Genomic DNA, 16,967 nt, shown 5'->3' with positions numbered 1-16,967 from the left:
TTTAAAAAGATAATTATACATAACATTTTACAAAACCTATGCAACATTATCCCGTTTAAAGATATACGATATCTTTCTTCGTTTAGCAGCTGCGTAGCATTTAATCTTTTTATGCAAATTTCGTCCGAAGCCACCCCGTGTCCGAATTCACCCCGGTTCACGGTACTATACCTGAATCTGAATAAAAATATAGAAATTAGTGAACATACAGAAGTGTTATGAAACATTAGGCTTACAAGTCACAGATAACACTTCCTAGACTGCCGAGATGATTCCGGACATCTGCCGAACAATCAGTGATTTTCATAAATGGGACTATTTCTCAAAACTGCCGAAATGTCGGATCTACCGAACAATCAGCTGCCGAGTAATAGGACTTTTACTGTATTAAATGTTAAATAAATTGTATTTTTTGTTTATAACAGTTCATGTTGTACACAGAGATTTGCAACCCAGCCCTTAATAAGACAAAGGCAGAGCATTTTTTCTTTAGTTGTTTTAACATACATTTACCTATGTCTTTTATTGCTCAGGAAATTGAATAACCATGAAAATGAATCAGAACCTTTTTTTTTTTTTTTTTTTTTTTCACATAACATAAATGACCTCCATGCAAAATTAGGGTTCACTGGACAGTGTTATTAACTTCATGGAGATGCTGGTCTAATGGCAGCTGTTGTTCCAGGTTCACAGCTGAAGTGAGAGCAGTAAATCAGTCGTAAACACTGTCGTCATCAGGGTGCTGCCTGAATATTGGATGGTAAGTATAAAACAGGACTGGGGTTGCATCTTACGTTGTGTTAGCACATCCAGCAAGAGGTACCTCGGCCATCAGCTTCTGGGTTATTAGCCATGTCGTGTCCTGTGGAAGATTTGTTTTTTCCCACATGGGAGCCGATCTTAGATGATTTACTTGGTGTGGTATCCTATGCAGTATTTGTTGCTGCAGAGACAATAGGTAACAGCTATTGAAATAAGGAAGACGGTGGTAATATCAGTCTGAATTGACAGCAAGGCTCAGCAGTCATAGTGCATGTTTAAAGTTATGTTCAGAAGCATGCATGTGTGTTAGCAGTATGTAATCCTGTGGCCATGTTAGACGACTGTGGTCACCCTATTAAGTATTCATGATGCGTCAGGCAGCTACAGTCCACAGCTGGAAAAAAAAAAAAATTCCTCCTGCACATCTGTGGTTTTTGTATAAATACAGTTTGATTTATGTGACAACAAACAGTGTACATGTGTCTAGTGCATATATATCAGTGAAAAACCTTGCGTGAGGTAAATAATCTCGTCATTGTAGCAAAATTAGGGAACAGCAGAAAGTAATTATTTTCACATTCTTCACATTTTCTCAGAAAATTACAATGTACTTGTACAAATACGGTTAGTTTTGATTTCTCTTTATGTGCCAACAAACACTGTACATGTGTCTAGTGTAGACAGACAAGTGAAAAACCTTGCTTGACATAAATGATCTCATCATTAGCGCAAAGTTACACAATAGCAGAAATAATTATTTTCACTTTTTTTTTTCTCAGAGAATCACAAGTATCATGTAAAAAATGGTGCATTTGTGACTGTCCTCCTCCTCCTCCTCGTCATCATCGTCATCATCATCATCATCACTTCATGGTCATTTCCTATTGGAAAAGTAACAACAAAGTAATAATTAGCACATTTATTTTTTAGGGACATAGGCTGTGTCCAGGGGAATGACCAAGAAGTGATAGGTCATTGCCAGAGGGTTAAAGAAATAATACTCTGTGTTGAAATTATATCCTTTTTATGTAATTGCAATTATTATCCAGTAATAGTGATGAATTTTTGACAGTTATTGTTCATTGTAATGGGGGCATCTTATGATTGACGATTGGTACAGTGGAGGTAAGACATCCTATTGGTGGTAGACAGGAAGATTAACACCAAGGTAGAGTTACTGAAGTATGGTGGAAGTTGAGAGAGGTGGAAGGAATGATATAATGGAGGTGGTAAAGGAAGAAGCAAATGTAAAGTTAGAGTGTAAGGTGGGTGATAAAACAATGGAGTTGGTAAAGGAAGAACCAGATGCACAGTCAGAGTGTGAGGTGAGTGATAAAATAATGGAGGTGGTAAAGGAAGAATCAGATGTTAATTTAGAATGTGAGGTGGGTGGCAAAATAATGGAGGTGGTAAAGGAAGAACTAGATGCACAGTCAGAGTGTGAGGTGAATGATAAAATAATGGAGGTGGTAAAGGAAGAACCAGATGCACAGTCAGAGTGTGAGGTGAATGATAAAATAATGGAGGTGGTAAAGGAAGAACCAGATGTAAATTTAGAATGTGAGGTGGGTGACAAAATAATGGACGTGGTAAAGGAAGAACCAGATGTACAGTCAGAGTGTGAGGTGGGTGGCAAAATGTTTGCCAGTGACAATGAGATTTTCCTAGACACAGCGTCCTCAGCTGAAGTTAAGCAGTTCAGATGTTTAGAGTGTGGAAAAGCATTTCCTTTTAAGAACAGTCTAATCCAACATGCAGCTATTCACTCAAGAGTGAAGGAGTTCAAGTGTGTTGAATGTGGTAAACTATTCACACAGAAGGGTAGTCTCAACAGACACTTGTTAATTCATTCAGGGGTGAAGAATTTCAAGTGTGATGAATGTGGTAAACTATTTGCACAGAAGCATTATCTCACTCAACACCTATTAATTCATTCAGGAGTGAAGAATTTCAAGTGTGATGAATGTGGTAAGCAATTTGTACACAAGAATGCTCTCACCTGTCACCTATTAGTACATTCAGGAGTGAAGAATTACAAGTGTGTTGAATGTAGTAAACTATTTACACAGAAGAGTGCTCTCACCAAGCACCTGTTAATTCATTCAGGAATGAAGAATTTCAAGTGTGATGAATGTGGTAAGCAGTTTGCACACAAGTTTGATCTCACCAAACACCTATTAATTCATTCAAGAGTGAAGAATTTCAAGTGTGATGCATGTGGTAAACTATTTGCACAGAAGCGTGCTCTCACCAAACACCTATTAATTCATTCAAGAGTGAAGAATTTCAAGTGTGATGAATGTGGTAAACTATTTACACAGAAGAATGATCTCACTAATCATATATTAGCTCATTCAAGAGTGAAGAATTACAAGTGTGATGAATGTGGTAAACTATTTTCACTGAAGAGTACTTTCACTCAGCACATATTGATTCATTTGGGATTGAAGAATTTCAAGTTTGATGAATGTGGTAAATGATTTGCACAGAAGTATGGTCTCACTCAGCACCAATTAATTCATTGAGGAGTCATGAATTTCAAGTGTGTTAAATGTGGAAAGTAGTTTGGTTGGAAAGGTTATCTCATCCAACACCTGTTAACCCGCCACGTGCCAGCTATTTCATGCTTGCCAATTTTTTTAACCTTTTTTTATTGGCTAAAATGATAGATTTTGATGTGAAAACAACGAATTTCATCATTAAAATACTCACCAAAGCTTGGAAATGGGTTTTATTGAGTCCTGCATACTCAGATACAGGTATTCCCACTCTCTCAGGCTCGCCACATAGGTGAGAGAAAGCCATTTTCTATGTAAGGTAGACTCAGGTGTTTATGTTGGGAAGGTATAGCAATGTTCAGTACACTTTTCTGATTACTTATTACTTCAATATCTGTCACAATTTTGGTGTCTCTTTCACTGTGAATGCATTGTCTTACACTTACTTGAAAACAGGTACAACCTGACTTCACTATGAACAATCTTTGCACTTATAAGAAGATATTTATAGCTTGACATCACTATGTACAGTTCTTACACTTACAAGAAAATATTTACAATTTGATTTCACTATGTATAGGTCCTACATGTATGTGAAAATATCTACAACATGCCTTCACTATGTACAGCACTGGGTGAGGCACACAAGCAGAACGAGTGTGAGGGGGGTTGAGTGAGTGGGTGTATGGCCTTGACTGCTTGAGGCACGATAGAGGAGCAGTGAACATACATGCCTGCCAATTTTTGTCCGCGAATCTCGAAAAATGAGGTCACAGTGAATGTTTTAATTTAAGCAGTTTTAAAACGGCACTGGCACTGACTGCAGATTTTTGTTTGACCGTTTTAAAACGGCATTGGCATGCAGCGGGTTAATTCATTCAGGAACCAAGAAATTCAAGTGTGGTAAATGTGGTAAGCTGTTTGTTCTGAGGAATAATCTCACCAGACACATTAAATCATGGAGACGAATAGAGTTTCTAGTGTGCTTGATGTGATAAATGGTTGACCTAGTTGACCTCTTCTGACACTGTTTAACCCTTTGGTGCACAGATAAGTTTTCTGTGGCATGATGCATTGGCTTATCTCCCCTCCCCCTCGCACCCCCGCACGGTCCAAAAATGTGTATTCTTGGCTTATTTTCACACCCAAACATATTTATTTTGCCCCAAAACCCACATATTCCTATTCATCTATGTTTATTCTACACGGTAAGCCAAAAAAAAAAAAAATCTATACGTACATTAGGGCCCCAGTAATGAACAATCTGGAGCAAAGATCTCGCTTCCCAGCATCACAAGTCGAATGTTTACTAATCAATCTCTACATGTTATAACATCATTGGAAAGGGAATTTTATTAGCTCTCAAATGCCGGAGGCCCCAGTTTGATATGAGGTATGGTGTTCGAGTAATAAGTGAAAAAATAAAACTTATTTCTGACAGACAGCTTTTTTTTTTTCGGGGCGCTCTAGTGAAAAACTTTTCCCGCCACTGTTCTGTTTTATTTTATCATCCTATGCAGAAATTCATTGGCTTTCATTTGAGCCAACAATGGTGATCTTAGGCCTCATAGTTTTCAAGAAAAATGTTGAAAAACTACGGTGTACCCATGCCGTGTCGAGATGGTAGGGCAGTTTCCTGCCTTCCTCTAAGCACCTTTCATGTATCTCACCAATTCCTTGGACACTAGATATACACACTATATTCTCATGATTATCTGTCATTATTTTTATAGTAGAATACTCACATTTGGTACAGGGTAGAGGCAGTGTAGTTGATTTGAAACAGTAGCACAATCTTCATTAGGCCAGTGGCTGATAATGACCAGGAATGCTTCACAAACATCAAATTTCATATTGCAAACACCAAATCTAATCACAACAGTGCCCAAGAACTATACACAAGCATTATTAGTATAATGAAATATGTTGCACGGCCGGGACGGGGGTCTATCTATCTATTGCCAGATGCCTCAATCCCGTTTGGGGTGGCCACAAACAAATCACCTCCACGTCTTCCTGTCCCCTGCCATTTCACTGCCCTGCTCCCAACTCACACCCCCTCTCTCTCATATACCTCTCCACCCCATCCCTCCATCTCATCCTCGGCCTCCCCCTCCCTCTTCCCCCCTCCACCTCACTCACACACTCTCTTCGTCAGTCTTTCACCCTCCATCCTCTCCACATGGCCAAACCACCTCAGTGTGTTCCTCATAACACTTCCTATCACATCCACATCCACACCACAACGCTCCTTTATATCCTCATTCATCAGCCTGTCTCTCCATGTGACTCCACTGGCTTCTCTTAAATAACTCATTTCCACTGCTCTCACTCTTGACTTGTGTCCTTCCAACAATGTCCAAGCTTCACTTCCATACGTTAAAGTTGGTATCACAATACTGTCATGTAGTAACTTTTTCACTTCCCTGTTTCTTATCACTGCTTTCAAAGAACCAGCAACCTTTCTTCCCTGCTGTACCCTTTCAAGCACTTCACCCTCCAAACCTCCATCCTTACTCATCACACTACCCAAGTTTATCTATCTATCTATCTATCTATAGCCCGACGCCCTAATCCCGCAAAGGGTGGCCACAGACAAAACGCCTCCAAGTCACTCTGTCACCCACCATTCGACTCCCCCCCCCAACTCACCCCCCCCTCCCTCATATACCTCTCAACTCCATCCCTCCACCTCATCCTAGGTCTACCCCTCCCTCTCCCTCCCTCCACCTCACCTACATACACCCTCTTAGTCAGTCTTTCATTCTCCATTCTCTCCACATGTCCAAACCACCTCAGTGTATTTCTCCTAATCTTTTCAACCACATCCACATCTACCCCACAACGTTCCTTCACTTCTTCATTCGTCAACCTGTCCCTCCACGTCACTCCACATGCTCCTCTCAAGTAACTCATTTCCACTGCTCTCACTCTTGACTTGTTCCCCTCTTTGCAATGTCCACGCCTCGCTTCCATACGTCAGGGTAGGGATCACAATACCATCATGCAGTGACTTCTTAACTTCCATACTCACCTCCCTATTTCTCATCACTGCTTTCAGTGTACCAACAACCTTTCTTCCCTGCTGTACTCTTTCACGTACTTCATCCCCTAAAGTTCCATCCTTACTCATCACACTACCCAAGTACTTGAATGCACTCACATTCTCCATATCCTCACCATCCAACCTCACTGCACACTCTGTGACTTCATTCCTCTCAAACACCATAACTTTACTTTTGTTTACATTAACTTTCAGCTTCCTCCTCCTACACACTGTCCCAAATTCATTCACCAAACCTTGCAACTCCCATTCATCTTCACTCAACAATACTGTATCATCCGCAAACAGCAACACCGGAAGCTTCCAAATCTCACCCTCATTCATTAGGGCCACCCCCACATCCACTGCCCTACCTTGCACCTCCTTTACAACCCCATCCATATATATATTAAACAGCCATGGAGACATCACACACCCCTGTTTCAGTCCCACATTGAGATCAAAGAACTCACTCAGCTCACCATCCACTCGCACCGTAGCCCTAGCTCCCTCGTACATACTCTTCACAGCAGTACTTAAACGTACTCACATTTTCCATTTCCTGACCATCCAACCTCGCTGTACATTCACTGACTTCACCTCTCTCAAAGACCATCACTTTACTCTTTCCTACATTCACCTTTAGATTCCGTTTCTTGCACACTCTCCCAAACTCATCCACCAAGCCTTGCAGCTCCCCTTTGTCTTCACTCAACAACACAGTATCATCTGCAAACAACAATACAGGGAGTTTCCAAACACTATCCTCTCTCACCAGGGCCACTCCAACATCCACTACCCTACCTTATACCTCTTTTATTACCCCATCCATGTACAGATTGAACAACCATGGAGACATGACACATCCCTGTTTCAACCCAACCTTCAAAGAGAAAAATTCAATGAGTTCACCATCCACACGCAGTGCAGCCTTAGCACCATCATACATACTCTTCACAGCATTCAACAACTTTCCATCTACTCCATATATTCTTAATACTTTCCACAATCCTTGTCTATCCACCCTGTCATATGCTTTCTCCAAATCCATGAAAGCTGCATACAACTTCTTTCCCTTCTCTAGAAACTTTTCCACTAAAGATCTAAGAATGAATATCTGATCTACACAACCTCTTCCTTTCCTAAAGCCTCCCTGTTCTTCTCCAACTAATTCCTCTGTTCTTTCTCTAACTCTGTCAATAAGTATCCTACCATACACTTTTCCTATTATACTAAGAAGACAAATGCCCCTATGATTACCATACACTTCTTTTTCCCCTTTTCCTTTGTACAAGGGAATAATTATACCTGGCTTCCAATCCTCCGGGACTCTACCTTCCTCCCAGGCCAATCTGCACATCTTCCACATCCATTCTACTACTATCTCTCCCCCATGCTTCAGCATTTCACCACACACTCCATCAATTCCTGAGGCTTTCCCCATTTTGACTTTCTTCATTGCTTCCACAACTTCTATCCTACTGATTTCTTCCTGTCTTCTCACCTCCCTCCTTCTCCCAGCCATTCCCCAGCCACTGATACTCGCATTACTTCCATCCTGTATGTTCAACAATTCCTTAACCCCCGCCGTCCCGGCGACGTGAATTAACGCGGCAACATTGCAAGGTCCCTAATTTGCACAATTTTCAATTTTCGCGAGTGATTTCACGAGTGAGTTTTGGCACGTATACACGGGACACCTTCCTCTATTCCTCTACAAGATGCCAAGCAGGAACAATGCCTTACACCGCATAACCTCTTCCCCCCCCCCCCCTGCACGCCATTGTCTCGACATTTCACCTGTTACCAGTGACCTGGCCAATAAAGACATTCAGGGCCAGAGTGATTCCCCAATCGATGACAATGCGGAGGACAAAGTTTAGAGGAAGAAACAGTCAGAAATGATGATCAGGTAATGTGGGAAAAAAAAGGTCATGAATGGTGATGAGTTAGTGAGTGAAACAATGCTTATAATGCCTATATTACTGTTTGAAAACCATTATACTCTTGTACTACATATTAATTCGTACCAAGTAAATAAATAAATACTGTTTATGAGTGGATAAAATAGTTACCCTCCCATAGAACTCATTTTAATGTGGGAAAAAAAAGGTCATGAATGGTGATGAGTTAGTGAGTGAAACAATGCTTATAATGCCTATATTACTGTTTGAAAACCAATATACTCTTGTACTACATATAAATTCGTACCAAGGAAATAAATAAATACTGTTTATGAGTGGATAAAATAGTTACCCTCCCATAGAACTCATTTTCTTTGGTGCCAGCCTGTTAGAAAACCCAGTCAGGTAAGGAAGTACTCGTACCTAAATCCGGTATTTTAAACCTCAGGTGAGCGATTTCCCTATGAATTTTCGATGTTTCTCACCAAAAGCGGATGTTTGTGCCCCCAAAAAAAAAGGTCCAAAAACGTCGGGATGGGGCGGGTTAAAGTGTTCTCTCCATCTGCTCACTTTTTCTCCCTTCTGCACTAGTAATCTACCATTTTTATCTTTCACTCCCCTGCTAACCTCACTTCCACCCTGTCTTACTCTCTTCACCTCTTTCCAGAACATCTTTTTACAGTCCCTCCACTTTACACTCAAATTCGTTCCAAATTCGTCATCCACTCTCTTCTTACTCTCTCTTACTAATCTTTTCACCTCTCTCTTTCTTTCTACATATAACACTCTCTTCCGCCTCTCAACTTCTTCCACGCCCCTACTTCTCATCCATTCATTGTATGCTTTCTATTTTTGTGCCACAGCCTGTCTCACCTCTTCAGTCCACCACGCTGTTCCTTGCACCCCCCTCCGTCTTCTCTTCCTCCCACACACCACATCACATGCTGCACATATTTCTTCTGTAAATATCCTGCACACACCTTCCATGTCTCCCATCTGCTCCAATTCATATTTGCCCAATCGCTCCTCCACTTCTCTCTTATACTCTGCCATTTTCTCATCCTCTTGTAACCTTTCCACTCTCCTTGCATCTACTCCTTCATCTCGTCTTTCCCTTCTTCTATTCCTCCATCTTACTTGAATTCTAATTCTGTCCTTCATCTCGTCTTTCCCTTCTTCTATTCCTCCATCTTACTTGAATTCTAATTCTGGCCACCACCAAGTAGTGGTCAGAAAGTCCACTCCCCCAACCTCTATAAGCTCTTGCATCCATTACACATCTTCGCATCCTTTCATCCACACACACATAATCAATCATTGCCTTCCTTTCATTCAGTTCACCACCCACCCTTCTCATCACTCGCCATGTATACCTGTGGATCATTTTATGCATGAAGAGGGTGAGAGTGGAAATTTAAAGGGCCAAACCACACAGTACCTCTCCCACTCACAGCTCATTTGGTACTGAATGACCTGTTCACTCTTTTCCCAGCATCAGGACCCACAGTTGCCAACTCCTTACTTTTGACAAGCGCTAGTCAAGCAATGACGCCTCCAAAAATGACACCGATTGGCTGAAAACTTTTTCTCTGACGAAAGATTTTATGCTTTACTGAGGACAAGAACGTCAATGAGTATAGGCGCAGCCACACCCTAATGATGATGAGCATGTCAATGAGTACGAAGGCATTAACCCTCTCATGCATGGTAAGTTTTGGTAAGTTTTCTGGCGCATGAGTTTGTTCCACCCCCCTCTCCCCCATGTGCCTCTGAAAACATTTATTCTCGCCTTATTTTCGCCACCCAAACATATGTATATTGCCATGAAACCTACATCATCTTATTTGCCGGTGTTTGTTCTAGCTGATAAGCAAAAAAAAAAAAAAAAAAAAAAATACACAAAAGTACGAATAGAAGTACATTAGGCCGGCGTGAATAAACATTTCGGAACGTCGATCTCACTTCCCAAGATCATAGTTTGAATATTTAACATCAGAAAATTGTTATTAGATGTTTAGAAAGAGAATTTCATCAGCTTTCTAATAAGCTGTGCAGCTTTTTTGTATGATTTTTGGCTTTCAAGAAAATAGCAAAAAACTAAGTCATTTCCTACAGTAAACTGATTTTTTATACAGGGAGCTCTAGCCCAGTTTTCTTGCAGAGGTTATGTATTTCATAATCTTGTGTAGAATTTCATGGGCTTTCTCAATGTATCTGCAGCTTTTTCATGCGCTTCATAGTTTCCAAGTAAATAAATAAAAACTACTGGGTACCCACACTTGTGCTGCACTTTTGTCATGCGCACACAGTAACTTATATTCTTAGCTATGTAACAATGATTTTTTATCAAAGCTATTACATTGTTACTTCATGTACATACGTTGAATTTTATACACTTTATCATGTTTCAGGAAATTGATATGTCCAATTCTTTTCAAGTAAATGGACAACAAAGGTCTCCTTCTACTAAGGTTCCACTAACGCACACTGTGCACCCTGATTATTTCTTCATGAACACTCGTGGCACATTTGACGTACATTTCACTTAAACCGTAAGTTATCTGTCAGTGTCTGAGCATGGTACAGTACCTGTTCACTGACGTCCGTGGTTACATGACATTGTTTTGTTGTCTGGCCTCCTTCAGCTAAGGTTCCGCTAACACAAAAAAAACTAAATATTTCTTCGTGAACACTTGCGGCACATTTGACGAGTATTTCACACTAAATCATATGCAAATACATCACTATCACAATGATCCCATCCCTACCTCCACAATTAATCCGTTTCTTTCTACGGCATACCACATGATGCAAGTTCCCTTCGAAAGTACACCGCACCTCTATATGGCATGCACCACATTTCTACATGAACACTCGCTGCATATTGTACGTCTGTTTCATACTGAATCATATTCAAATGTGTATTACTCTCACAGTGATTCCATCCCAGACCCCTCTGTTATTCCTTTCCTGACTACGGCATACTTGTGACACCTGCTCCATTCTTGACTACAGCTGTGGTGTTCGGAACACCTGCTAGTTCAATTATTTCACTACGGCAGCCACCATATCTTTTGCACAATATAGGCATTAGCTTCATTACATACGTAAAATACTCACAGCATTTGGGGCAGGGTGAAGCAGAGTGGCGAATCTCGCTACAGCAAACACGAGTCCTGTCCCTAGGCCAAACAGCTGATAACGAGCTCCAGTGCTTTATGAACAATATATTTATGTCCCATAAACACAATAACTTCACAGTATACAGTCATCCCCTAACATTCGGGGGGGTTTGGTAACAGAGACACCCGCGAATGTTAAAAATCCACGGATATCTGCTGCCCCCCCTTAAAAACACCTCTGGACCCCTCATTTCCTTATATATGGTAACTAATGAAAAACCATAAGTGCATGTTCAATGAGGAATTTGGAAGGAATTTGAGTGTAAAGTGGAGGGACTGTAAGAAAATGTTCTGGAAAGAGGTGAAAAGAGTAAGACAGAGTGGAAGTGAGTGGAAGTGAAGTTAGCAGGCGAGTGAAAGATAAATATGGTAGATTACTAGTGGAGAAGGGAGAAAAAGTGAGCAGATGGAGAGAACACTTTAAGGAATTGTTGAACATACAGGATGGAAGTAATGCGAGTATAAGTGGCTGGGGAATGGCTGGGAGAAGGAGGGAGGTGAGAAGATGGGAAGAAATCAGTAGGATAGAAGTTGTGGAAGCAATGAAGAAAGTTAAATCAGGGAAAGCCCCAAGAATTGATGGAGTGTGTGGTGAAATGCTGAAGCATGGGGGAGAGATAGTAGTAGAAGGGATGTGGAAGATGTGTAGATTGGCCTGGGAGGAAGGTAGAGTCCCGGAGGATTGGAAGTCAGGTATAATTATTCCCTTATACAAAGGAAAAGGGGAAAAAGAAGTGTGTGGTAATCATAGGGGCATTTGTCTTCTTAGTATAATAGGAAAAGTGTATGGTAGGATACTTATTGACAGAGTTTGAGAAAGAACAGAGAAATTAGTTGGAGAAGAACAGGGAGGCTTTAGGAAGGGAAGAGGTTGTGTAGATCAGATATTCATTCTTAGATCTTTAGTGGAAAAGTTTCTAGAGAAGGGAAAGAAGTTGTATGCGGCTTTCATGGATTTGGAGAAAGCATATGACAGGATGGATAGACAAGGATTGTGGAAAGTATTAAGAATATATGGAGCAGATGGGAAGTTGTTGAATGCTGTGAAGAGTATGTACGGTGGTGCGAAGGCTGCAGTGCGTGTGGATGGTGAACTAAGTGAATTTTTCTCTTTGAAAGTTGGGTTCAAACAGGGATGTGTCATGTCGCCATGGTTGTTCAATCTGTACATGGATGGGGGAAATAAAAGAGGTACAAGGTAGGGTAATGGATGTTGGAGTGGCCCTGGTGAGAGAGGATAGTGTTTGGAAACTCCCTGTACTGTTGTTTGCAGATGATACTGTGTTGTTGAGTGAAGACGAAGGGGAGCTGCAAGGCTTGGTGGATGAGTTTGGGAGAGTGTGTAAGAAACGGAATCTAAAGGTGAATGCAGGGAAGAGTAAAGTGATGGTCTTTGAGAGAGGTGAAGTCAGTGAATGTACAGCGATGTTGGATGGTGAGGAATTGGAAAATGTGAGTACGTTTAAGTACTGTACTTGGGTAGTGTGATGAGTAAGGATGGAGGTTTGGAGGGTGAAATGCTTGAAAGGGTACAGCAGGGAAGAAAGGTTGCTGGTTCTTTGAAAGCAGTGATAAGAAACAGGGAAGTGAGCATGGAAGTGAAAAAGTTACTACATGACAGTATTGTGATACCAACTCTAACGTATGGAAGTGAAGCTTGGACGTTGTTGGAAGGACACAAGTCAAGAGTGAGAGCAGTGGAAATGAGTTATTTAAGGGAGCCTGTGGAGTCACATGGAGAGACAGGCTGACGAATGAGGATATAAAGGAGCGTTGTGGTGTGGATGTGGATGTGATAGGAAACGTTATTAGGAACACACTGAGGTGGTTTGGCCATGTGGAGAGGATGGAGGGTGAAAAACTGACGAAGAGAGTGTATGTGAGGTGGAGGGGGGAAGAGGGAGGGGGAGCCCAAGGATGAGATGGAGGGATGGGGTGGAGAGGTATATAAGAGAGGGGGGTGTGAGTTGGGAGCAGGGCAGTGAAATGGCAGGGGACAGGGCGATGTGGAGGCGATTTGTTTGTGGCCACCCCAAATGGGATTGAGGCATCTGGCAATAGATAGATAGATAGATAGGATGTTTACAACCACTTTATTTAATGCAAAAACACTAAACAGCCACTTTTAATACAAGAACACAAAAAGTTAAAAATAATGCATGGTGTACTCCTGCATGGCCTCTTCTGATTACTGTACTCATCCCAGCTCCCTCCTCCAGCCTCCTCATCATGGACACTGCTGACAACAAAAACAAATGTTCCGTGAGTACTGTAACAGCAACCCCCATTTCCTGTGTACTGTACATCTATACAAACAATAGTACAGTAATAAGGGCAAGAGAAGCTATAAAAACAGTTAAAATTTCCACGTCACTGCATTTCACAACACAAGGTGAGGAGGGGGTGGTGGTGGGTTGAGAGGATTCGGCACTGCCGACAATAACAAAAATAAATATTTGTTGTAACTAAAGATAATCTCTATGTACATTTTTAAAAACAATAAAAATGGCAAATAAAGCCATAAAAATAAAATAGCTAATAAAGCTATAAAAGATTTATTATTTTCACTTTACTTCTCCTTGGTGATTTTCGATTAGCCAATGATGGAGGCTCTTACATACAAAGCTTTGGTATGACCAACCAGTCACTGAGCTTTTCCCTTGTATCAGTTGGTAAACACAACAGAGCCCATCACCACAAAGATTACAAGGGAGAAAATGGATGAATAGAAATATTGTACAGGTAATCCCAGCCCATCCTAACTTTTCCCCCTGATGAATTAATGATATTAAATGAAGTGGCCAAAAGGAAGAGTGTTACAGTATATTTCATTCACTGGATAATGCCATTACTAAAACAGCCATGAACTGTGCCTGGGATAATGTTATAGTGTCAGCAGAGTTCGAGATAATTTTTTTTTTCTGTAACCATCCGCAGATATTCAAAACCATGTATGTTAAAACTGCAGATGTTAAGGGATGACTGTACTCATAAACAATATATAATCACACTCATTCACTCGTGGCTTCTGCCTCAGGTGGGAGGGGGAGAAATAGAGGAGCGTGGCGCTACCCTTCAATCTGGCTGGTCGTGAGGTACTGAGGTTTACTGCTGCGCACTGTCCCATAGAAAGCGCAACAGTGTTGCCAAATGTTTACTTTTGACGCGAGACTGGCCTGCCAGAACGAACCAAAATTTGACGCTAATCAGTCAAAAACTTTATTTTGGGCAATTTTTTTTTCTGCTTTTCACACAGTTGGCGTCAATATGCGTTTACCAGGAAACACCCATGGAACGCGAATTGTGTTATCATGCCTGAGAGTGTTAATTAATTAAGGAATGAAGAAATTCAAGTGTGATGAATGGAGGAAACAGATTTATAAGTTTTCTCCAGTATCAGTTCTGGAGCAAAATAATTTCAAATGTGATGACTGGAAAACTGTTTAGAAAAATTCATGTTCACTTGGCACCTGACAATTCATTCAGGTGTGAAAACAATTAACTAGTTATGATAAATGTGGCAAAGTTTGTAGAAGAAATCAGGCATTAGCCAGGCATGATGCCATTTGCTAACAAGTGAGGGAGAAGACATGTTTTATCTCTTAGTCTGGTTTGCCAAAGTAATGGAAAAATTTTAAAAAGTGGGTTGTAAGGAAAAAAAAAATGTAGGTCCTTTAGTCTGTATTGCCCCTTTAGCTACTATTGGTACTTGTGGCAGGCCACACTTCATGCAGCATGTCACATGAACTACTGAGCCAAGACATCATTAACCATGAGTGATAATGTGAAACTCTAGATAGAGTAAACCCTCAATATAACAAACCCTCTTTTAACGAAGTCCAGTTTTAACGACCACCTTAAGCTGGCTGAAAATTATGTTCATTTAATTAATTTTGTTAGGTAAAAGAATGGACGTGCAGGAAACACCGACCTGCTTGGTGTCCACACACACACACACACACACACACACACAAACACACACACACACACTTTGTATGTATATTAACTCCTCTGTGGCCGCTGACGTTGAATGACGTTTAGCTGATAAATGGCTGCTTGCATCGTTTGAGCGCGGCCTATAAAAAACTGCAAAAATTTTTGGGAAGTGAATGAATGTTCTGAATGTCTTCACACTGACCTACACTACACTCCCAGACACCCCATCAAACAGCTCAGAGCCTGCTGCTGTGATGAGTGGATTTTCGATTTTTTTGCTCCTAGCCATGCCAAAATAAGCACAACTACGCCCATTATCTCGACCCAGGCAGAACATATCATCTTTGTCCTCTTTTCCAAAACACACACAACCACCTGTTTATGATTATGAAGTAATACAGGCACATACAAAAAAGACATGATAATAAGTGAAAAATGCATTTTTGTCTTGGTATCTTTATCTATTTGCTCAGGTTTGCTGTAATGGTTTGGAACATTAGATGCAATACAACTTGTAGAAAACTATGAAAACTTTTTGGAAGTGAACGAACATCTAGGACGTAAGACTGACCTTGACTATACCCTCTCCCATATCATCTGTCGGTTCACCACAGGCTGCCGTGGTGAGTGGATGTACAATTTTTTCGCCCATGGCCATGCCTAAAAACACATAGTTACACCCATTATCTTGACCCAGACAGAAAATATAATCTTTTTCCTCCCTTGCAAAACACACACAACCACTCTGTGTACGAGACTGTAACATATATTGCAAAAATAACAAGGTAAAATGATAAAGATGAATGTAAAATGATAAAGATGAACGTGTTATTACGAAAAATATACGTTTTCGCCTGTCTGTAAATATATTTATTTCTGCTTTATCTCTGTATTGGTAATAATTAGACTTATTCTTAGTTCTGAAGCTGCAATATGATTCTATTTTTAGCCATGCTCGTGGTGTGGGAGCTCGAAGTTGTGACTCAACATCTGTAATGCTAATCGGACCTGACCCTCCACTTTCATCTCCCGTAGGAGAGCCTAGCTTTGGAGGACGTGCAATTTTCTCATTTAGGACTGAAATTTCAACCCTTTCGCTCCCTTTTCCAAGCATGGGCACAACGATAACATGAAAAATAACTTGAAAGTACCATAAACATATTTTATATCAAAAAGGTGAAAAAGTATTCATAACAATTTATTTTTCCAGCCATTCGTAACATATTATGTACTGAAATCATTTGATATCATATCTCATATATGTGCACCATTTCAGCACCATTCGCATTGTTTTGGGAGGTAAAAAAAAAAATAACACCTGCCTAGTTGCACTGCGGCAGCGCCCCTGTGCAGCGGATATCGGTTTCTGATATTTCTGCAACTTCTGCATTCCATTGCAAGCCACAGAATGCATCTAGGAAGCTGGGATTTGCACTGTTAGGTGCATCTGAACTTTCTCTTCAATATAGCAAGAAAAAAATATTAATTTTCGATACTTCAAAAAATGGCCCCGGCATTGGCAAGGTGTACAGGTACACAGAAAATTCGGGCCTTCGGCCAAGGAGGGGTTAACCACGTTCATCATACATGCAGCTGTTCTGTACTGTTTGTGTTGCTGTTCTCTAGTATGTAGTACAATATT

General features: G+C 40.8%; 1 long non-coding RNA gene across 1 annotated transcript in view; it reads left to right on the top strand.

Moving 5' to 3' along the window:
- LOC145395614 (uncharacterized) overlaps positions 1 to 16,967 on the top strand; it is a 39,985-nt gene that overhangs the window by 6,242 nt on the left and 16,776 nt on the right. Inside the window, exon 2 of the long non-coding RNA XR_013896644.1 lies at positions 686 to 760. This is a non-coding gene — a long non-coding RNA (uncharacterized LOC145395614). The remainder of the gene's footprint in view (positions 1 to 685; positions 761 to 16,967) is intronic.

Source organism: Coenobita brevimanus, chromosome 32 (assembly GCF_032717465.1).
Source record: "Coenobita brevimanus isolate Jiangsu-jjx chromosome 32, ASM3271746v2, whole genome shotgun sequence".
Lineage (NCBI taxonomy): Eukaryota > Metazoa > Arthropoda > Malacostraca > Decapoda > Coenobitidae > Coenobita > Coenobita brevimanus.
The sequence above is the reverse complement of the archived record's forward strand: the minus strand, read 5'-3'. Positions and strand labels throughout refer to the sequence as shown.